Source organism: Aquila chrysaetos, chromosome 6 (assembly GCF_900496995.4).
Source record: "Aquila chrysaetos chrysaetos chromosome 6, bAquChr1.4, whole genome shotgun sequence".
Classification (NCBI taxonomy): Eukaryota; Metazoa; Chordata; class Aves; order Accipitriformes; family Accipitridae; genus Aquila; species Aquila chrysaetos.
Genome location: NC_044009.1, coordinates 46,775,711 through 46,799,193, shown reverse-complemented (window position 1 = coordinate 46,799,193; position 23,483 = coordinate 46,775,711). Strand labels below are relative to the sequence as shown.

The following is a 23,483-nucleotide window of genomic DNA, read 5'->3' as shown; positions in this document are numbered from 1 at the left end:
GCATTTACCTTTACTGAGTAGGTGAGGTAATAAACCTCACTGATTGGTAATCCCTGTTCTGTAGCTAAATGATATTTGCAACACACAGACTAAGGTAGTTTCTGAACAAAGACCCGCCAGATCAAAGTGCAGCTGTGTGCATTGGGCAAAGCAGCTGAAGAGGTTAACCAATGCTACTGGTGCCAGTCTGCTTTACATGAGGTAGATAAATGCATTTAAACCCTCATGCACTTCCAGGACATGGAAGGGCATAGCACAACTCTAATACCATGTGCCTGGGTGGATCATCAGCAGTGGATCTGATCCCAGCATTTTAAAGGAGGAGGAACACCTAGAACCTGCCTTTTATGCTCAAACCAAAGCTGTAAAAAGTTTCATCTATCAATAGAGAACAGGGTCAATACTACCATTCACTCAAACATGAACAAGAGAAACTTTACTATATAATTAATTCTCAGTAGCAACTGATGAGGAATTTCATACCTGGAATAGAATAATTGCTCATAAAAGTCACCAAAGGAAAACTGACATGGTGGCTTGTTCCCAGCTGCTGTGGAGAAGTAATGGCTTTCTTCACCATCAGACATTTTCTGTAGGTGACTGCATGCCTCCATGACTCATAGAATCATAGAATCATTTAGGTTGGAAAAGACCTTTAAGATCATCAAGTCCAACCGTCAACCATGCCCACGAAACCATGTCCTGAAGTGCCTTGTCTACGCGCTTTTTGAATACCTCCAGGGATGGCGACTCAACCACTTCCCTGGGCAGCCTGTTCCAGTGCTTGATAACCCTTTTGGTGAAGAAATTTTTCCTAATATCCAATCTAAACCTCCCCTGGCGCAACTTGAGGCTATTGCCTCTCGTCCTATCACTAGTCACTTGACAGAAGAGACCAACACCCACCTCGCTACAACCTCCTTTCAGGTAGCTGTAGAGAGCGATCAGGTCTCCCCTCAGCCTCCTTTTCTCCAGGCTAAACAACCCCAGGTCCCTCAGCCGCTCCTCATCAGACTTGTGCTCCAGGCCCCTCACCACCTTGGTTGCCCTTCTCTGGACACGCTCCAGCACCTCAGTGTCTTCCTTGTAGTGAGGGGCCCAAAACTGAACACAGGACTCGAGGTGCGGCCTCACCAGTGCTGAGTACAGGGGGATGATCACTTATCCTAGTCCTGCTGGCCACACTATTTCTGATACAGGCCAGGAAGCCATTGGCCTTCTTGGCCACCTGGGCACACCGCTGGCTCATATTCAGCCGGCTGCCGACCAGCACCCCCAGGTCTTTCTCTGCCGGGCAGCTTTCCAGCCACTCTTCCCCAAGCCTGTAGCGCTGCATGGGGTTGTTGTGACCCAAGTGCAGGACCCAACAATTAGCCTTGTTGAACCTCATACAAATGGCCTCGATCCAGCCTGTCCAGATCCCTCTGTAGAGCCTTCTACCCTCCAGCAGATCAACGCTCCCACACAACGTGGTGTTGTCTGCGAACTTACTGAGGGTACACTCGATGCCCCCATCCAGATCATTGATAAAGCTATTAAAGAGAACTGGCCCCAAAACGGAGCCCTGGGGAACACCACTTGTGACCAGCCGCCAAGTGGATTTAACTCCGTTCACCACAACCCTCTGGGCTCGTCCATCCAGCCAGTTTTTTACCCAGCGAAGAGACTCCCCTAGACACATGCCTGATCTTCAGAAATCCTTCAAAACCAATTTTGTATGTTTTGAGGTATTGATTCAGTTAAAAAAAAGGTGTTCCGTGACAAATACTTTTCCCATCTAACGCTTCAGGTTGCCAGCAATTGCAGAAAGCTCCAAACTTGTTTTTATACCTTCAAACACTCCAAATAACAGCCAGACAAGTTTTAGAGCAGCCTCCCCCATTCTGTGTCTTCTGTTGGTCATCTCTGACATCCTGTAACCAGCTATGGATTGCTGGACTTGCTCTACCATGGCAAGGGAGTAAAAGCAATAGCAAATGAGATGCTACACTATTGCACTATGAAACAGGTGAATCACAACAAGCCACCAACTTCTTTTCCACTTTATGTTATTTCTGAATATAATACAAGAGTGTCTAATGAATTCAAAACTTTTTTCTTTTTAGTTTTGTATCTAGAATTACATGACCCCAAATGAAAATAAATCAGAGGAAACTCAGTGCCTCCCTAACTCCTAAAAAGGGCAGCCTGGCTTAAATGGATTGAAGTTTTAGAGAAAATCTGAGACTCACATGCGGTTTTCATTCTGTCATTCTCAAGAGAAAACACGGTGAGAAGAAAGGGAATGGGAAGAAGAACTCACAAGCTATTCAGTTTAACTTAATCCCCAGACACTAGCAGAGTTTCATTTGTAGAGGACCAAAAAAGAATTTTTTTCCTGTGTTGTTAAAAGTTACTCTAAATTCACTCATGCTCCTCTTAGCAGGCAGATCAAGTCCATATGATTGCCAGCAAGTGCCCATAATTTGACTGTTGTCTTCTCACCCATCAAGAAATCTGAAAAGAATCCTTGTAAATGATTAAATATTTGATTCCTAGCAGCAACAGGAACAAAATTAAAAAAAACCCTACATGGGTATATAAATGGCAAGCCCACTGGGTTAGGTCCTAAGTAGCTGGAAGTCCACTGCCTTTACTGAGCAAAGCAGAACCAAGGTATTTTAAAGTTTCATTTGTGCTCACAACCACAGTGGCAGTGAGAAGGCATTTTGACCCCCGGCACAGTAAATTATTTCCAGATCTGACAAGCACCAGAAAACATTTCACAGCCTGGGATCACTGTAGGTCTGGCTGCAGCGGCTAGCACACAGGTTAGGACCTCTGCACACCCAGGGATGAACTCCCTGGATTCCTAGGGAGCCAGAAAGGGAACCCATCTCCAGGCTTAGAAACAAGGATTTCAGTGTTACATTCATAGTGAAAGCTAAATTCTTAACCATGGCAGTGGTTAAGAGTGGTCATTCGCTCGTTTTGAGGGGTTAGTTGCACCCATGAATTTGAATAGAAGGATGGTGGTTATTTAACGCAGAGTCTTTTTAAAAGCAAATCAAGAAAAGATGGAAAAAATGAAGACTAATGAGACAACTTCAGAAGACCACTTTTTCTGTAGATGATTTATTAGAAATGAAATAACCTGGAAACCAGGATTCACAATCTCCCAACCAATCACCCATTTCATGTAAAGTTGCTGTCTTAACCTGCCAAAAGAAATCAAGTGTAAAAATGTAATGAAAGAAATGGCACCTTCCTCTTGGACTTAAAGATAGTGTTTAGCTTTAAAAGTATAACCTAAAAATAAGCACTGCTGCTCACTAGTCTCATTGTATACTCAGATTCATTCTTCTTCATTTAATAGGAAATAGATCTAATATCCATTTGGCATCCAGTAAATCTGTTAGCCAGTAGAAACACACAATTTTAATAATTGTAAAAAATATTTCTTTGCAATAAGGAAGGAAAAGACATCTGGCAATTAACTAACATGCCCAATCCATGTCTTCTTAGATTGGCCTTATTTCTACATCACCAGCATTGCATATGTCAAACAACCTCAGTTTGAGGCAAAACAATTGTTAAAATGAAACTGTGAAATAATGTATACTTATAGAAACAGGCAATTTCAACTTCTGTGCCAAAAAGATGACACAATTAATGGTCTAATTATAGCACATTTATAAATCTTGCACTAAATCCCATTTCCTTATGTGAATGATACCTTTGACGTTAACGTGATTCGATTATCTGCTCTGTGAGCAGTGGTTGCACAAGGATTTTAGCTGCAACATACCTGGAAGGTGAAGAGTGACCATCCTCTCAAGTGGTAAATGCCAGACATTTATTGGCCTGAATATCAATAATTCTGGGAACTCTTCCTTGAACTGTATTCAACAGCATCCGAGGACTTCCCTGCAATGAGTAATGGCTACTACAGATTCAACACAGCTATAATATTCAGAAGCCTTCCTTCCCTCTATGAAAATGTTTCGATGCATGCACTTAAAGTTGAACTGCCAAGCATTTAAGGACCTAATGCTGAAGAAGATTGCATAGTGCGCTGGCTGAGTTATAGGCATACAAATATTTAAGTAATAGAAAAGATATGCTATTAGAAATTTGTAGGTTGAACGGAAAAAAACTCCACTTTTTGACAGTGATATTATTACTGTGCCGAAGGTAGTAGCTCAGGCCTGAACACTGATCCTCAGAGAGCTAACTCCCCTGTTGGCATTCACTTCATAAATAATCCTGCAGAACAACCAGGCACACCTTGTCCCATAAAAACAAAGATGATCCTTCACACTTAGATCTTTCCAGGCAGGAAAGAAAGGAGAGAGGAAACCTCATTTATATCGGGTAGCTTCTCTGCCACTCCTAACTTCGGCACGCATTGCTCGTTTGAAACATGGAGGAATGCAAACAGAAGGTAAGGCTAAAAACAGACAGCATACCTTGCTGCCTGGGAAACTCTCCACAAAAAAACTACATCTGTACTGGGCTGTCTGCATCCTGTCATCCAGGTAAAAGGAGGGGAAAAAAAAAAATCAGCTTCTGCCCTTCAGACAATTCTGGAAATGGTGGTGGGTCATACGAAAGAGCCTGACTTCTCAGCATTCTGACAGAGTGCAAATTCAGCTGCTGTCTTCCGCAGTGGAAGAGAGAGGAGGAGATAATGCCACAGCAGGACTTTCTTTAAAAACTTCTTCTTTTTGCTCCTATATATGTCATGATTGCACAGATTCTTCTTCTGGAAAACGTTAGCTCACAAAGACAGGGTAGTTGGCCAAAAAAAAAAAAAAAAGGAATTATACCTCAGACTTTCTTTAACTATAGTGATCAATAAGAGCTAATAATTAATCAAGGTCTATCATCCCAAAAGTAGATTCGCACTTAGTAAAAGGTTAACTGGAAAATATAAAGCATACTGTGGCCCCAAAATTCCTTATAGTTAATCAGTTTGTTACATTTCAGACTGTACCATGACAGTCCACAAATCAAGTGAAGGCCTAGGAGACTGAAAATCACTCTGACCTAATTGCAGGCTTCGGCAGTGGCAAAAACTCAACAGTTGTATCCCAATAAAACAAGAGCAGGATTGGCTAGAAATGCACTTTCCCAGCTTGAAGCCTGTCTTATGATCACATCCAAGAGAAAATGTTAGAGATAGCGATAATTTATTTCTATTTGTTTTCTTAGAGAGAGTCTCCACTTCAGCACTTTACTTGCATGTAAAGTCACGTTAGGGGTGATAACATTTTTCTCTGAAGCATCTCTCTTGTAAAGTGAGCTTTACAAGTGAGTTCAGATACTAAATATTTGTCTACAGGTAAAAAAGGCTTTCCACCATAGTAGACCTACCTTACAGTATAATCTTCATCCAATAAAGCCATAGTAGATCAAACAGCACTTGACGTTCTGGCAGCAGCCTGATTTTGGTATCATAGCTAGAAGTAAACTGGAAGAAATTTTTGCACAGGATTAAATAATATACAAATAATGTCTGTACCTACTTGAAAGATTGAGTTTAAATACTGTTTAGAGTAAAAACAAATTGTTGAGACATGTTTAAGTGCTCTAGCCAGATGAATCATGGTATGCCCAGAACTCCCACTAAATCTATTTTATCCAAAGAGCTGCACGGATAAAACTGACAGAAAAATATGCTGCTAAAACTGATCACATCAGTTGTTTCCCAACACTGATCACTCCTCCTCACTGCATCCTGAAGACATATATTGGACCACTAAATTCCTCTTCAATACTTACCTTCAAGTACCTGTCCTACTTCAGAACCGACTGCACGTTATTTTTAAATGAATTAAAAGGATAATTTAGGAGAGAAATTTGTCTAATTCTGTAAAATCCCTGTGGGCTTCATCAGGAATGCTAAAAGCTTGAATTCCTGGACCCGAGGTGGGTTTTGTCATCAAAACTTTAGCCACCTGCCAGAGCAGGCAGCAGCTGGTGGCCATCCCCCTCGCCTGGGCGGTCGCAGATCAGCTGCCCAGGAGCAAGGGCTTCACCCCGGCGAGTGCCTCGGCCACCGCCAGCAAACTGCTCCGGGGCAGGGGGCTGCGATGTCATGCCAGAAAGGGAAAACACAAACCCTTTGAAGTCACATTTATTTTGCAAAGCAGAATTACTTATTCTACCTTCCAGCTAAATTAAGGAAAGAGTGACTGGGACAGGAATATATAAGGACAAAAATAAGGGATTTTGGTTATTGTCCAGCTTCTGTTGTCACATTGGGGTATGAACAGAATCTGCACCAGAGCACACTGCAACACACAGGTGCAATTAATAGTATTGGGTTTTATTCCTTCAAGGGTAGGCATAAAATAATGAGTGTGGGCTTTGCCCACTGATTGCAGCAGAAGACTTTCAAGGTGCAAGGAGGGGATCATTAATACTTGCAGTGCATGTGCACAAAGGAAGAGAATTAACCTTGCCCACACAGTCTTACCTTTGACATCACCTGAACTTTGAACAGCTCATTTGTCATTCATCTAAGTGTTCTTTCATCACAATTTTCTAGCACAGAATTTTATAATTATTTCCAATTACTGTCTATAATATATGCAACTTTCTGCACTGCAGTTATATTTTACCACTGAACTTTAAAACAAACATCTTAATTTAAAATATACTCTGCCAACTGTATGACACAGCTACTCTGAGATAGTTGTCAAAGAAAAATCAAGCATAAATATTTACCTCATTAGTAACAATAAAAAGATTGTAGTTAGGTAGGCACGATAAAAATTATCGTGAATCCTGTCAATGTCCATCTGCTTCCAAAGAACTCAGTCTTACAATAATTTTAGAGCTACATGCAAAAATATATGGAGCTGAACTTAATATAGAACAACTCCCTGTTTCTCCATAATACTGCAATAGCTCTTCAGGGTTTTGTAGCAACCAGTGAAAGGCATTAAAGAAGCACTACTTGCCCAAAGTATGTTTATTTGCCATTGGACAGCCAAAAATGTGAGGTCCACAATGGACCTGTTTACTCAAGCTGTGCTGTGTGTTATAATTACGATCATCAGCCCAAAAGACTGCTAAATTAGTAGAGCCAATAACATCGATAAGATCAGGGGTACAAAGAGACTCAGGAAGGAAAGGATCTGCAAAGAAAACTATTTAGTATGACACAGCCGCCCTCTGCTTCTATACTTTGTTGACTCAGCAGCTGTAGTGGACGTTGCTGATTGAGTGTCTGGTGTACACCTTCAACATAAAGCAATGTACGATATTGAATGGAAAAGTGCTTGTCTTAGAACAAGCCATGGCAAATCTTGTAAGGTTTAAAGTATTTCCCACTCTGTTTTTCATGGCTTTGAATATCCAAGGAATCCATATAGGAGTTCAGAGAGGGTAGAAGTGGCATCATTCATATAGTAGAAGGGCAGAAAAGCATCCCAAGCCATAATGTTTAAACATGGTAACTAACACTAGGCAACCGAAGTCCGTGAGTTCAGCCAACTCTACATCCTAAAACTTTTATAAGCTTGTATATTTTGGTCTTAGGGAATGTGATTTAATACTTTTCTTTGTGATTTAAAAAAAAAAAAAAAGGGCAAAAAACCCATCCTAAAACTAGGATTAATCTGAAAATTTCTTGCCCAGAAGAGACCAAGGGAGAGAACAACCACTTTGCTCTTCATTTCTGTAGTGCTGGTGAGCTTCTCCTAATAGCCACCCTGTAACATTAAGGAGAAAGGGTAGCATGTTTCCAAGAAAAGGGCACCAGGGTTTCTCACCTCAATATACACTCACTAACTATGATTTCCAACTCTCCAGGAAGTAAAAGACCACGATGTAGTTAAATAGACTTTTCTGCCAAAGGTCAATGAAAATTTAGTTCCAATGAAATAGTGCAAACCCCCCGTATCAGTCTGCAGTTCCCTCTCCTTGATATGACAGACAGAAATGTTTGGGGTTGCAGGGACAGGGTTTAGATACTTCTTCTCACAGCACAGCCACTAAAACTAGGTCAATATCCACCATTAAAAATAACAAAACTATAATGCAGGGTGGAACTATTAAGTTTTATCTCTCTAGTAGAAATCAGTGGCCCACATGCACCTACCCATACATGGCTTCTTATGGTGTCAACTTCAGTGTTTTCACGCTATTTTGCTTTTTATTCTATACTTGCTTAAAAAACACTACCTAAACACTGGATCCAAGAAAAATGGCCTGCTGTAACACAGACTGAAATCAGTCTGCAGCTTTTAACTTTTTTGATTTATCCATCTCTAAATGAATTGTTGCGTTTTTACATCTTTCAGGAAATCATGCACAACTAACCGCAGTGATCGAAATCAGCATTTAGAGAATGATGTTAATAAGTAAGTCCCTCATAAAAGTATGCTAAAATCATAAGCAATCTCTCTGGTACTGTTTGAGCTCCCCTCAGGAAGTGGCTGGAGGCTGGCATCTAGATAAAGCTGACCTTCAGTTGTGACTTGGTTTATCTGGATTAGCATTGTTATTTGCTAGAACCTTAAAAAAACAAAGGGCTAATCAATACAAGGTCAAAACAAAAGTGTCACAGATGGCTTTGACCATTCCAAAAAGGTGACATCTGTCACCAAGAGTTACTGGAGGAGCTGGCACGATGCTCCAGCGGCTAGCGCTGAGGGCGTTTCTGTGGGCCACTTCTGTAGGCAACATCCACAATCCATTTCTCAGGCATATTTCATGCCCAGTAGTGGGTTGCATGAACTGGCAGGTCAGATTGATCAACAGAATGAAAAATATGTCAGCAAAAAAAAAGAGAAAAAAATTCAGCATAGCAAAGAACAGAGGTTGCATTACTGGAGACTTTTGTGAAGGAGTTTAACCCTCTGGTATTCTGTGCTCATTTACTCTAGCAGCTCATCCTCATTCCAAACACCATAACTGCAGCCGGAGACAGTCAGGATAAGCGGGAGGTTGCAGCTATATAGTCACTCACACCTCAAGCAGTTTATTCATGTACTAACGTGCACTTATAAACTAGGCAGTCTGACACAAAGCCTCATCTGCAAATGAAGTGCTCTAATAGTAGACAAGAAGTATACGATACATCTCCCAGATAAAAATGCCAGAAAAATGGAGATGATTACAATGGTCCACACCGGATTCCCCCCCCCCCCCCCCCCCAAGCCATGGGGATCATCATTCTTATATTTGTTCCATGAAGCCTTGTTATAAGCATAAATGATCTTGCTCATGCAAGTCTTGCGGGGCTGGGGTAAGAGTCAACACATGAGGTCAGGTCACCCCGCACCCCCCACGCACAGCTCCAGGCATCAGAAAGGGACACAACCTGCAAAGCTCGGTTTGGGAAAGTAACAACCTTTTCAACACATAAAGTTCCCAGCAGGCTGTGGACGCTGAGGATCTTACATACCACCTAGAAGCATGTTCCCAAAAAAAGCCTTGAGGTACAACAGCATTCAAACTTGAAATTTGAACTTACCCTGGGACGTTCTCGAGAGGACATCCAAGACATTTGGAAAGCATTATATTTTATATTACAAATACTGCTAAGCCACATCTGTTTATTGCAGAACCATTATGCAGATAAGGATTCAGGATGAACTTGACTGCCTTGGGGAAGGTCAATCTCAGACTTAGTACATTGCATTCTGCACGAGGGGTTGTAGGCCAAAAAAAAAAGGGATCAGGTATTTGTTTGGGGAAGAAAGGAAACTGGAATGTTAGTCTTCATTCTGTTCCAGCTTCTCACTCTGGGTATTTAGTAGCTAATGGAAGCTTGAGTTATCTACTTTGCACATTATATTTATTTGGAGATAAGTTTCTATGAGTTTCTGCTCTCCGTTTCATAAAGCCTTTGGTCTTCATTTTTGTCATGGGGCAGGTAGGGAAGAATATGCTAATCAAAGACCCTAGAACTACAGCTTCTATAATTGGCAGCTCAGTATTCTCTCGTAGCCTTAATTTATGCATACTATTAAAAGGTTAAAGTTGGTCACAGGTCTCCTGTGACTGTCATCTGTGAAATAATGCTGTTGGAAATGCAGTTTTGGTTCTACCTCATTCCCGCCTGCAAATAAAACCACGCATATTCTGCACATCTTTCCCCTGAACATTGACACCTCCAGCGACATAAAATCTAGCAAGCGATGTGACAGCTGCCAAGGTCAATAAGAGTTATACTGAACTGCTGAGTAAGTGCTGGTTGCACAAATCAAAGCTGTATAAGGGCAGCTTAACATACACAAATCTGCAACTTATTCAAACTATATTTTGGACTGAGATGTTTTTATAATTTTTCTCTTCCATGCAACGTTATATAATGAAATGTGATGAAGTCAAAGATATTTCATGAAATCTTAGCATTGTGTCCTTTGTGTCAAATTACTGATAGCAAAGTGTGTTGAAAAATACATTTAACATTTTTGAGAAACTTAACACTTAAAGGCAATTGTAGGAGGACAATAATGTGAGTAAGCAAGTAAAAATAATGTAGCAGGAAATTTTAAAGACGCATTGGGCAATGCTATCTAATTACAACCTAGATTCAGCTATTTAGATCAATTCCTAAATAAGGAAGTCTTTGTTGGACATTTTCAGGGGTACTTGAAGCCTTCTGCCTTTGCTATACTTACCAAAAAGGTTTCGGTATTCATTCGCAGCTGCTTGTTAACTTTTAATTATCAAAACACTAGCATTTCCCAAGATGCTACCAATTGATTGGTAGGGATAATAAGGTAGTTCTGGCAGACCCGAGGGTTAGATTAGATTTTATATCTGAACTCTTCACTCAAAGTCATAGACATAGAAACTGTTGTATTAGATCAGCAAAACTTGTATTTTTGTTGTGTAATCATGAAATATAGAGATTTAGAACGATTGCATAGAAAAATCATTCTGAACCTTGTGCCTTGAGTAAGGCTTTGTGTGCCAAACCGCACCTGTTAGCAAGTATTTACAGCTGAGTTGAAAAGCCCTGGAAATAGAAATTGTTAATAGAAGCACTGCTGCAGCTCTAACTGGATTGCTGCGACCAGTAACACTCCAGTAATTACAGTGAAGTAAGTGTTAAAAGGGGAATGAGGACAGAAAGCTCTCCATCATGTTGGGCACTTGCTTACTCCTGTATTTTTCTCTCAGAAGGAGAGCTTCCTAGCAGAAGGGCTCTGCAAGGGCTTCTGTCTTCCTTTAGTCTATTTTAAGTTTGCTAATTGATCCTCTGAGGGAAGGTTTAGTCCTTTTAATGCAGTGTCTCTATTAACAGATAGTCTGTACCAGAGAGGCTGGAGGTGTGTGGGTGTGGGAGCCATGCAACCTTTCATGCCGGTCTTCTCCGCGATGACTCACGAGGCAGGAAAGTTTGAGAACCTTCCTCACACGGCAAGAAACAGAGCCCCGTTCCCTGCTACTAGCGTGGGGGTTGTTACTGAAGCATGCTGCTCAGTTTGTTTTGCCTGAAAGGAGCCTGGCTGACCTAAATTTTCCAGGTGTGGGTATGATAGCAGGTCAAGGAATAAGGGGACAGCAAGATGAAGAGAGCAGATTGTGTTGGAATAGTCATTATCTTGACTGACACATTCATCCATGTTGCAGAAACACAGCTAGTGGTTGCTCTGCTCCGCAGTAGGACATTTTGCTTCAGATAAGCAAAATAAATATCAGGAGAAGCATCCGTTTTGAGATATTACCTTTGCACTAGCATAAAAATAACTGCAATTGCTAACTTTCTCTTGTAATACAGAATAGTGGAAGCAGAAGAAGCGATGAGGCTGATGGCAGTCAACTGGTAATGCCAGTCACATCACTGCACAGGAGACTGACAGCCCGGTCTGATCTGACTAATGGGTTAATTTTATTGAAGCACTACCAGACTAAAGAATAGTTTTATCAAGTGTTTCACTGTTTGAAAAGCAAGGCAGTTTGCCAAGCAAAATGGCCCATGGTTAAGAAAAAAGTGTTTCAGTTTACTTGTTCCCTGAGCAAAGCATAGTTTAATTTAGGTCTAAGGCACTATCTAGGAAACATTTCCATTCTTCTTACTCAAGGATACTGTAGTTACACCTACAAATATTACTATCTTGTGAAATGGAAAGAAGCTTTTTTCCCCTTTCATCCATGACTCTTTTTTACTTACTTCTTCTTTCTGCTACCAGCCAGAAAGCAATGCCTGATTTCTTTTAGCTACGTCCAGAGCCCTTTTGGTCAAATGTCAGTTCTAACAGAAACCCATGGAAAGATTTCTACTCCATTTCCATTTGAAGTCAGAGCTTCAATCTGAGTTGAGGAAGGCCTTCAGTTTTTAAGCATGCAATCTCTGTTTTTATAAGAAGTTCATGTAGGATTTTCTATCATGACTTACTACCATATCAGAGTACCTTTTTGTGACTCAATGCCCAGACCATTAGTAGCAGGAAGAAGACTGAATACAGCAAGCTCTCACTGGGGTCCTAGGGCATTGCCCTCAGTATTTAACAGCGAAAAAATCTGGTCTCGAGTAATAATCTCAGTGATCCAGAGTCATGTCTTAAGTCTACTCAAGAGTCTTTAGTTTTATTTTGATCTTTTGCATACATTTGAGGACTGCTCTAGTAAGTTCTTAGTACAAGGACCACTTAAAATTAAGAAAAATTCTCCAATCTTTGGAAATCCTCTTAATTTTCTTTTCTTTTTTTTTTTTACATAAGCTAAAACACCGATAAATACCTACTGTTGCACTAATTATATGTGAATTTCTGATAAACCCAATCATTAGATTATTCTTTTCACTTAAAATACATCCAGTTTTCATTCAGCATAAGGCTAACTTTCAAATGGTCTTTTTATGAAATGTATGAAGCTAATTTTAGAGTCTGAAGTGAAATATTAAGGTATTTGGATTCTCTGCCATTCTCTTCAAATACCGCACGTGGTCCAACACCAACATAAGACTCATGTATAAGCACAAGGAATATGAACCCCCAAAACAAATTGAAAAGACTACTAAAAGACTACAGTGCATGACCAAATGCAGAAGTTTTCAATTTGTGACCTACAGAGCCCCAGTGGTCAACAGAATAACTTCAGAGGGATTGTATTGAATGTTCTTTCTCTTCAAAATGCAGAAAGGGGGTTGTTTCACTCTGTCTCCAACCATTCTGTAGGTATTCATGCAACTCCCACAGAGGACTACTGCTATGAAAATGACAGCCAGGAAACAGGAGCCAGTCCTAGGGCACTAGAACAATTTGTGAGATTAACTCCACATCTCTCAATCAACAAACGACTACAGGCCAAATTCTCTTCCAACCCTAACCCACCACATCACTGGTCAGAAGTTGCTCCAAATGAGCACAGGTGTCCAATAACTCCACCTTTCTCAATCAATAACTGGTTACAGGTGAAATCGTGATCACGTTCATATCAGATTAGAGATACCGCAGCCACACGCAGATAGTGAATCCCATCTCTGGGCTGGACTGGAGACAGTTCAGCAGTGCTGCGAGACTCGGTGCCTGCAGATGCCTTTCTCACCTCCCTACAGAGGGCTGAAGCGATCACTTGTTGCAGACTTAATCCATCTCACCTTCTGCAGTTACATCAGCAACTTCCTCAGCAAAAGCAAGTGCTGTTTGGCAGGATCAAGTACCCTGCATTTCTAGATGTGCTAGGAGCATTTCGGCATCAAAGAGAACGTAAGTTATTGAATCACAGCTCTCACATTTGTTATCGGAAGATTCATTCAGTGCAGAGCTGGACTCACTGGTCAAAATGCTTAACAGGCCTAAGTTGGTGTAATTGCACTGAAGGCAATAGAATTATACAATTCATAGATATAAAGAAATTACCATATTAAGGGATTCATTTTTTTTCTAGACACCCCCAATGAGAGCCATCTGTCTTTATTTTTCTTTCATGGTCTTTGGCATGGCTTTGTTTGAAAAGCGATTTTATCCCTGGATTACCTCTATCAGATAAAAATGAGCACCAGAGGTAGCTTAGTGTTTAACTGCTGCAGAACAAAATTTAAGCTGCAGCTTCTAGACATGCAGAGTAGTAATCGTGTGTCTTTGGACTGGCTCTTTTTAAACTTTCTCCCTGATTTTTTGCAATTGTTTTGATTTTTAACAGAAGTTCAGTGATTTGCCTAGTATAGAGCCAAAAGAGCTTATTCTTGACCCTTTTCATGCAGTTCTCTGGGATTTTGTTGATAAATGACCTTGCAAACAGAGTACACACACTCTTGCACTTGCAGCATGAGCCAGACAAGAGTTATTGGCCAGGGGGCTGGGGGCTGCCTGAGGCTATTTGAGCATTTGTGTTTTTAGGTTTTGGCTGGTATATTCAGGCACACATAATAAAATAGAGCTTTTATTTTAAAAATCAATAAAATGACTGATCTTAAGTCAGAAAACCATTTTGTTTTACTTTTACCATCATTGGTTTTTTATTGCATCTCACATTTTGTTTTTTCTTGTCTTTTTTGCTGCCAGACAATCGGTCTCGACTCCTTTTGAGATTCAGCTTTCTACAGTACCTTATTTTTCTGAGGTACTTCCTCTCCTCCTGTTGCTGTCGCTGGTTTTGAATCTTTCTCACCCAGGTTTTCCTACCACTTCCTCCATCAGGCTGTTAAAGCTAACTCTAATACATAAGCAATGGTATGGTGAACAATTATGCCATTTAGAGACAAATTGCTATTTTTTTTTCACTCTGAGCTACACGGACCAATAAAATAGGAAACCAGTTGAGGCAATGACAGACAAGTTACACAGTTAGTTCATGTGCTACTAATTATTTATGCCACATCTGGACATACCAAGACTATGCCAAAATTAATCTAAGAAGATTCTACTCTTCTGCTCTCAACTGTTCATTCCCATTTCTATCTCAATCTGCCACCTCCCAGTGATGCCACCCCCCTGTGGTGCCACAGTGCAGATCAATAAAATTATCCAGGCTAAAACCTGCTTCACCCAGATCATTTTATTGCTCTAATTTATGCTGCCGCCTCAAACAATTGCACGAACAACCACAGCACAGGTGGGAATTCACCGACCGAGACGAGACGAGGCAGCTGGGTGCTTCTTAAGCTGTGTAGCTGTTACACATCTAGTGCTGCAAATCTAGTGTAAGTAATTGTGTTCTCATTCGCCTGGCTTCTTTCACTGTAACTGATTAGTAAAGCACACTAAACAGCTCAATAGGAAAGGCAGCAGCTTTTCTAGCTTTCTTGATATTCTTCCCAAATATTATTTCATATATGACCTTGTGACTTCCAAGAAGAAAGAAAAAAAAGAATAAAAAAATCATTCCTGACATCTTCGATATCTTGCAAAAATGGTGAGTCTGGCTATTTGTTACACTCCTGTGTTGTTAATACCAATAAATGTTAAAGATACAAAGATCAGTTCCTGTATAAATCTTGGTTCAAGGATGACGGGCAAGCAGCTAGAAAACATTTCTCCATGTCTTTTTCCCCTAATGTAAAACTCTTAGTAGAAAAATGATAAGGATAAATGGCACCTATCCAACTGATTCCATTATAGAAGCTGGTTTGTCTACGACAGATGATTCACTATTTATAGTGTCTTTAGTGCATGCCTCACAGTATACTCTCACAGTCAATCTCAAAGACATGTTATTTAGGCAGGGTAATGTACTCATCTTCTCTGAAAGAGAGAAACTGCAGACAAAGAAAAGAACATCTTGGGGGATAAAATCTCCCATATCTACAGCGATTCAAAACCTACACCAAGCTCAATTACAACAGAACAAGAACACCAGTATAAAGCCAGGACAACCCTTCTGACTTTGGGGAACTCCAAGATGCCCCAAGGTGTAAGAGGAGCATCTAGCAAAACTGTCATTTCCTTCTAGAAACATTTAGACACTCCCAGCTGGAGCCAAAAACCCAACAAAACCAACTCCAATTTCTCCCAGCACAAAAGGTTTTCAGCTGAACTGCCAGCTCTGACATACATCAAATAACAAGGTGAGAAAATACAACTCTTGTTTCATGACAGGCAGTTATTCCAGAGACACTACCAGACTGCAGCATATAGCAGTCATATTCAAGCTAGCTTCAAGCTCCTAGTCTGAGAGAAAGCTGTACAAATCTCCATACAGACTGAAAAAATACATGTATTTAAGACACTACTTAGCACAGAGGACATACCCACAGTGATCTTAAGTCCAGCAATATCAAGAAGTAGGTAGTGTAATTGTATCTCAGGTAAGTCTACAGCATTGCAGGGTAAGCTCCAGAAACTCATGGTATTAGCATAGCCTGAGTATGCAACAGCTGAAAAGCAGCTATAGAGTCTATTTCACTGATATATGGGTATACAACCAGTATTTTAGTTGCCCAATGCAAAATTGCCCTTTTCACAGTAAAGCCCAAGAAGGAAATGTTCCTTTTTCCCCATTTCAAAGAAAAATACATTGTTAATATTGCAAACACTCGCTCTCAAAAAAGTCTCTGGCCCCTACAAGAAGTGTTTGGCTTTTTTTTTTCTTCCTAAACACTGTTATTATACTACATAAACTGTAAAAATGGAAACAATGAAATCTTTTTAAAGCAGTTTGGATAATAAAAAAATAAAGTGTTCCATTCTGAAAAAATATCACAATGGGAGTTTTCAACATCAAAGCATTTGTCAATAAAATACACAGAACTATCACAGAACACTGCAGCCCTTTTATTTTTCTTGTTTAACATTTCCAAGTCACTGCCATCAACCACTACAAATAGAGGTTACAATGCTTTGCTTTCCTTTTTTTCTTTTCTTCTTTTTTTTTAAGCCTTCACAGAGTGATACCCCTCTTCAAAATACTCTTCAAAATACTGAGATAAACCATCATAAAGAAACATCTAAATTACCCTTGGGGCCTCATTTTCCAGCAGATACAAAACCATTTAAAAATGTATTATTCAGAATGTTTCAGATCAGGAGTAAACCCATTTTATGTTTAATACTCTGTATAAATGATACATTGAAAAACTACGTAACTGATGTCTGCTGGTTAAATGTGTTTTTTTCCAGCACCACTGTTACAGAAACTTTAAGAAAAAATATAAACTGAAATCTACATTACAGGTGAGAAAAAACCATGAGTTAGATTGGCACAGCACCTGCAAATCCTGAAAACACTGGGGTTTAGCAGTTATTATCAAAGGGCAGTTAGAATTCCCCAGGGGACACTGACATTTTTTCCAGCAATAAGAGCAAAACTCTATTCTTGTTGATTCTTACCAATACCTTGGTTCTCAGACAACCTCAGTTAATAGACTTGGTGGTCTCATACACATGCTCTTCATCGTGGGTTCTCTTTCATAGATCTCTCTCTGCAATAAGCTATTTCCTGGGAGTGATTCATTGCAAATACAGCTTCTCACATCATTTCTTCCTACTCCTTCCTCAAGGTAAAGAGGGGTCTTGACAGTATTTTCACTTCAGTTCCTTTCAAATAATATTAGAGCTACAAGGATGGGGATGGTTATGCATATGAAAGCTAATGTAATGGGCTAACACCTGACTGAGCCGGAGGTCGGGCAGTAACAGATACTGGGACTTCACTGTCAGTCAGGCAGCGGTTCATTAAACCTTCCTGTCCTATCAAGGGTCCCCAAATAGCAGCTTTTCTCTGACTCCAGACATCTGGGCAATTCACTTTTTTTTTTTTTTTTTCTTTTTAATCTTACACGATGTCTGCCTCCAAGTCCATAAAACACGCCAGCAAACTTTTACCAAAAAGCAGAGTGAAAGTCTTCCATATTTTCCTCTCATTCTAGCTGGAGGTGGGCATTTGATTTTTTCCTCTTCCACGATAACTTCATAAGTCTGCTTTCTCCCAGAGCATCAGTACCAGCCCACTTCTACTGAAGTGCCCCTTAAGCACTGGGCATTAGCCTGCCCCTAACAAACTCAAATGTTTCCCACCAAGGGATGGGAGAGACAGCAAGGTATTTAGACTTGGTGAAAAAGACTTGGTGAAGACCTGGTGAAAAATCAAATATTCATGACAGAAGTGAAAAAAGCAGGGATTGAAGAGGGCAAATAGCCACAAAGGAGAAATAAGGATCCTGTGGCAATCAGAACATCCTTGCATCTCCCGTGTTGCCTCAAAGGTGGCAGCAACTGCAGCAATGCTCAAGGGACAGAGACATGAGCGTCAGGGTAAGAAACCCTCTTTCCTGCAGTCTCTCCCCAGCACCTGCTGCCCACAGGCAGAACAGGCATGGTGGGAACCCGCTCTCCATCTTCAGATACTCTTCTGCCAAAACATTACACTGGGGAATGGTTTCGGGAGGGAGAAGACTTTTGAGAATCAAGGATGGGAGCGGGGAGGGTCAATTTTGAAGAGGATGTGAGAACAGGATCCAGGTTGTCAGGCTGCAGGCAGGAGTGGAGGAGAAATAATGTGACTTGACGGCTCAGATGAGTATAGAAGGGAAGGGGAAAATGGCACACAAGTATGGGAAAAGGGTGAATTGGTGGAGGAATAGGACAGCAGTAAGGGGAAGAAGTGGGATTCTGTTCTAACTCATCCCTGGCTGAAGGCTTTCTTCCCAGGAGGTATGGTGAAGAGTCCATGGACAGCAATGCTGGCTCTTGGGGTGATGAGCAGGCCAAGCTACACAGAATGGGCCACAGCTGAAGCTGTGACCCTCGATTTTTGGCTCCTGCTACACATGAAGGTAAGGCTTTATCATCCAGGTACCCACGAGCGCGACGAAGATGCCAGCAGCACTGGTAGCAGCAATTGCCTCTACAGTGGCTCCCTCCTTCTGGTAGCAGGGAGGATGCAGGATCCGACAGTCCCACACCGAGGGCAGCGGTTGGCAGGTGAGCCACCTCTGTCCTCCCCACGCTGGCTACTGCTCCCAGGGGAGGTGGACTCTTGGCCAGACTCAGTCAAACCACTGACATTTTCATCAGAATTCAGCAAAGGATCCTGACGCACAGTGTTGCCCTGCAGTGGAGATCATTTTTTTGTCCTCCTTGTAGCAAGGCAAGACTCCTAGGCTTTTTAACTAAGCCCAGTTGCTCTGAGTTTTATGACACACATATCCTTCATCGCTTCCCCTGCATGCTACCTTTCTCTCTGCACTCCGGACTGTATTTTGTTCAATGATGTGTGAAAATACAGATCGGTGCCATTCACTGCAACAATTAGTCAGGGTTTTCATTGGTGTCATCAACAGAAGAATTTGGCTATTATCTTCCTACTCCACAAAGTAATAAAATGCAAAACTGAATGAACCAGATAAATGGGCAGTCAATCATTAACCTAGCATTTGTTTGATGTGAAGATCTTTTACTGATTAAAATGTTTTAATATAAAAAATTTCACAATTCAGAACAAGAGTTTTATAATTGGCAATGAATCCTCAAGTGAATTTTATAGATCAGTTAATGTCTAGATGAGTTAAGGGTGAAAGGTAAACTTGACATTAAACGCTTAGTTAAGAGTGCCAGAGGATTCATCATTGCCACTAAAGGGATAGTGGAGTGAAACTACACTACCTTTTTCCCTTGTTGGAAAAATAGGTTTGTAAGAACATTTACCATCTTTGGGGTCTGAGGAAAATAATGCAAACTTTATGCGCATAGCACTCAGACCATTAAAATAGGTTAGAGAGAGAAAATCTAAAGATTTAGCTCTATATTTGAGCTGACTTACAATTCTATACCTTGTTGACCCTGTTCCACACCACCTCCCTATGCAAGACTTGGTTTTCTTATATCCTTGATAAAAAAGGTACTATTAAAAATAAAATTATTTTAGTCTTTCAGCAGAATGTTTCAGTTTTCCAAAGTACACAATTGGTATTTTGGCTTTAGCTACTTGGCACCATCCCTTAATCTTAGAGGAAGACACCAAGTAAGGCAAACAACACAAAGCAAGTCTTCATGAACCATACTGTGTACAAAGCAAATTCCCTTGACCTCTGTGCACACCAGCAACTAACAGGAGCCACATCCATTTGCACTTGGACATCTTTCCTGCTTTCAGTTCTAGAGGAAAGTCACTCACAGTATTATTTCCCGCAGTATTATTGCAATAACAATAGGCAACATACTCAAGTCACAAGTCAGGCTGTCCTTCCCATCACAGAACTGAAATTTCAGGGTTTTTTATTTGCCTTCCAAACTTTGAGACTTTCAGTTTCGCTTTTTCAAGTCTGTCCATTCAACTTCCACTGCTAGAATTCATCTCCTAAGCATTGCCTTCATAGTATCAGTGTCACATTGGAAAAACTGATCCAGGAGACTACTACAATCAGCATGTAAGTCCTACCAATACAACTAAAAATCATTTGGTAATAAAGGATGTGTGGCACAATCAATATTGTCATAGACTGGGGAAAAATTCTGAGGCAAGAAAAAAGAGAGGTGTTAACTGAAAGGAACAGCAATTCTTAGACTGATAGAAAATACAGAATACACTTAAATGCCTTACGAAGACTAAAGAACCTCACTGTCAGAGCATAAAGTGGAATATGACACACTTGCATATGAAATATAGTATATTTAACAGCCAAGAGGTTATAAACATTATAAGTCATTTTAGGTATCAGGATGCAAGCCACACCTGTTGAGTGCATATTTAATCATACCTTAGACCTACATATGAATAAGATATTTAGTATGGCAACAATATCAGAAATTAATAAAAATGTGACATTAAGAAAATGAACTATAACCGCGTTATAATATAGAGCAACATCAGTATCTGATTCAAAGGCATACGGGAGATGATCTATAGACTACAGAACTGAATAGTCACTATTTGGACTTCATACTGAGAAACTTATAAATATATATGTTCATGGAAATTTTAATAAGGCAATTACAAATTACAGCACAGTGGGAGGATTTGGGGAACAGAAGGAAACTGGTCAGCTTATAAAATCTAAACTCTGCTATAAAGTGAAAAGAAAAAAGTTCATTTATGGATTGTTTGTTAAGAGAACATACACTAATATGCACACTTGCCGTTGGGCTCCATGCTGATGGCACTCATTTTCCTTTCTTCCCTTAAAAGAACACCTCTGTATTTGGCTCAAAGATGGACCAAATGAGAAAAAACTGGAATTGATGCTCAGAGGGTGAAGCACTGCATGAGTGTGGGATAAATATTAAATAAGTCCAGACAGCTGAGGCTTTTATTTCCCTTGCTCTTCTGAACTGGTGAGTTCTCTACTCATCGGTAATTTATAAGTTGTGAAGAGTGAATAGTGATTTTGGGGTGCTTGACTTGAGATAGGAGTGCCACGGTTTTCAGTAACCACAAGTCCAGCTCTCCTGTGACACACAAACGAGGATCTGGGCACAGAAGGAGTTGCTGGACACCCAGAAATTCAGTTGCTCCTTTCTAAAATGGAAAGAGGCAGCACTATTTTGTTTTAAACATGTAGCCAGCAAAGATGCTTATCAATGACCACAGATCAGGTCCCCCAGCGGTGCCATCAGTTGATCCTCCTGTCTCCCAGTCTGTATAACATTTGTCCTCAGGCAAGCAGCACATGCCTGGTCCTACCCAGGAGTCTGGGTGCTCCCAACCAAGCCACACCAGTAGGTCCTTACTCCTCTGCATCCTTCCGCTCAGAGCAACCCCGTCCCCTCCTGTTCTCCAGCCCAAGAGTGCCTTTTATAAGCATTTGATTGCACCTTTCTAACCCCTGCTATTTGCCAGTTCTTGCTTTTTCTGCTCATCAGCACCACTTCATTATTCCTTCCAGAGCACTTTCCCTCCCCTTTTGCAGGCTGAAGCTCCTTCAGAAGAGATATTTCTAATTAGCCACTTATAGAAGGTAAAAGCCATCCTTAACTAACCCTTCCCAGGCCACCGCCACCAGGCTGCTTACAGCCTGCTCACAAGCCTATCCAGCCAACAGTCACCATCTGAATGAATCAAACCCAAAGCTGTCCTTGCTCAGCTGTTCTCTCTCCTGCTAGATTGCATTCACCCAAGAAGCAGAGATGTTTAAGATATTTTCTCCCTGCACTGGTAGTTAATAGTCTGTGCAGCAATCTCTGCTCTGCTGACCAACATAAACCATCATTTGTGTGGCAGCTTCAGAAACCTCTAGAAGAGATGAAACAACTCCGCTTGACCTTTCCTTACAGACATCAGCAGCAGCATGACCAGTGTTGCGCTGACTGTTTTCTTATCTGCATAATAAACCTAAACTGGGTTGTAACTTGATGTCCAAAATACCTCCCTTCTGCAGTATTTCCTTGTACTTCTCAGTGAAAGCCAGAACACTGCATGCATTACACTGGTAATCTTTATTTAGTTACGTGAAGTTATGGCAAAATTAAGGATGCCTATTACAAAAAAAAATTTAAGAATTAGAATTAATACATTCAATTATTGTTCCCTTAATTTATAGTGAGAGGCTTCATGACTTCCAAGACCTGGCAGCTTTTCAAAGCAGACCTGTGAGCCTTGATATGCAAACGGCTCCTGATCTGAGACTTTTTGCCAAAAGGCAAACTCAGAAGAGCAATAAATGGAACAAATCTAGACTGTCTTTGGAGATTAGCCAAGTCTACATGAATGGCACCACTTGCAAAGACAGGCAAGTGAAGCATCAATAAACCAGTAAACCAATAAACACTGAAATCTCTCTGTTGTATTCATTATATATCCACAGCTCTTTCTAAACTTAGATAAGAACCAATAATAATCCATTCGATACCCTGAATCTGACGCCTGGCAAAAAAAAACAAACAAACATACAAACAGATTTGTTTCTGTTCTTGTTGTATAAACTTTTCCCTCTAACATGATTTGAAAATCAAATCATTCCTGCTGTTTATTTCTTTTTGAAGAGTTTGAATTTTTCTTAAATGATACGGCTCCAAATTTCAAATCTTATCTTTATCCCAGAGGTGTGCTTGGAGAGTCTCACTCCACAAAGAAAAACACTGTTAAAACAACTGTAGAAACACTCAGTTAGCACTGTCTGATATACTAGCTAAGAATCTAAATGTGAACCCAAATGGAAATGCTCTATGAAAATAAAAAATACAGGTTTAAGGTATACATGCACTATAGTCAAATGTGTGATAGCAGCCAGAGCAGGCATACTTGCCAAGACACCAAATCTGCAGCAGCACCTTGCAGAGACAAGGGGAAATACCCAGGTAGCTCACAGCATGGCTAAAATACTATGCGAAACACAAAAACTTAGATCAGACATATAAAGCCAAGTTAGTCATACAGTCTGTAGCATAATATAAGTGTTTCATGTGTGTGATTATGTCTGTCCCTAGTAACTGGATTAGAGACTTAGGTCTTGCCCCAGAAGAGCCAGCATGAGATTTTGGGTCCACCTCCCATCACAGTATCTGGCACACCCCTTTTAAAACTCCAGATGCTCTCAAGAGACTCAAACTCCACTTGAACCTCTTTGCTTGCAGTTGCAGAAAGAAGCTTGGATTGCAGTCCCCATCCTCGAAGAAACAAGATTTTGGGGCAACACGAGCCATGGGCTTGACAGCCTAAAA

At 40.7% G+C, this 23,483-nt stretch overlaps 1 protein-coding gene across 1 annotated transcript in view; it reads right to left on the bottom strand.

Annotated features, from left to right (window-relative positions):
- Positions 1–23,483, bottom strand: part of THSD7B (thrombospondin type 1 domain containing 7B) — a 549,934-nt gene that overhangs the window by 346,934 nt on the left and 179,517 nt on the right. The window contains exons 5-6 of the mRNA XM_030018353.2: positions 5,356–5,452; positions 3,788–3,906 (exon numbers count right to left, since the gene is read on the bottom strand). The gene's annotated coding sequence lies outside the window, so the exon portion shown is untranslated. The remainder of the gene's footprint in view (positions 1–3,787; positions 3,907–5,355; positions 5,453–23,483) is intronic.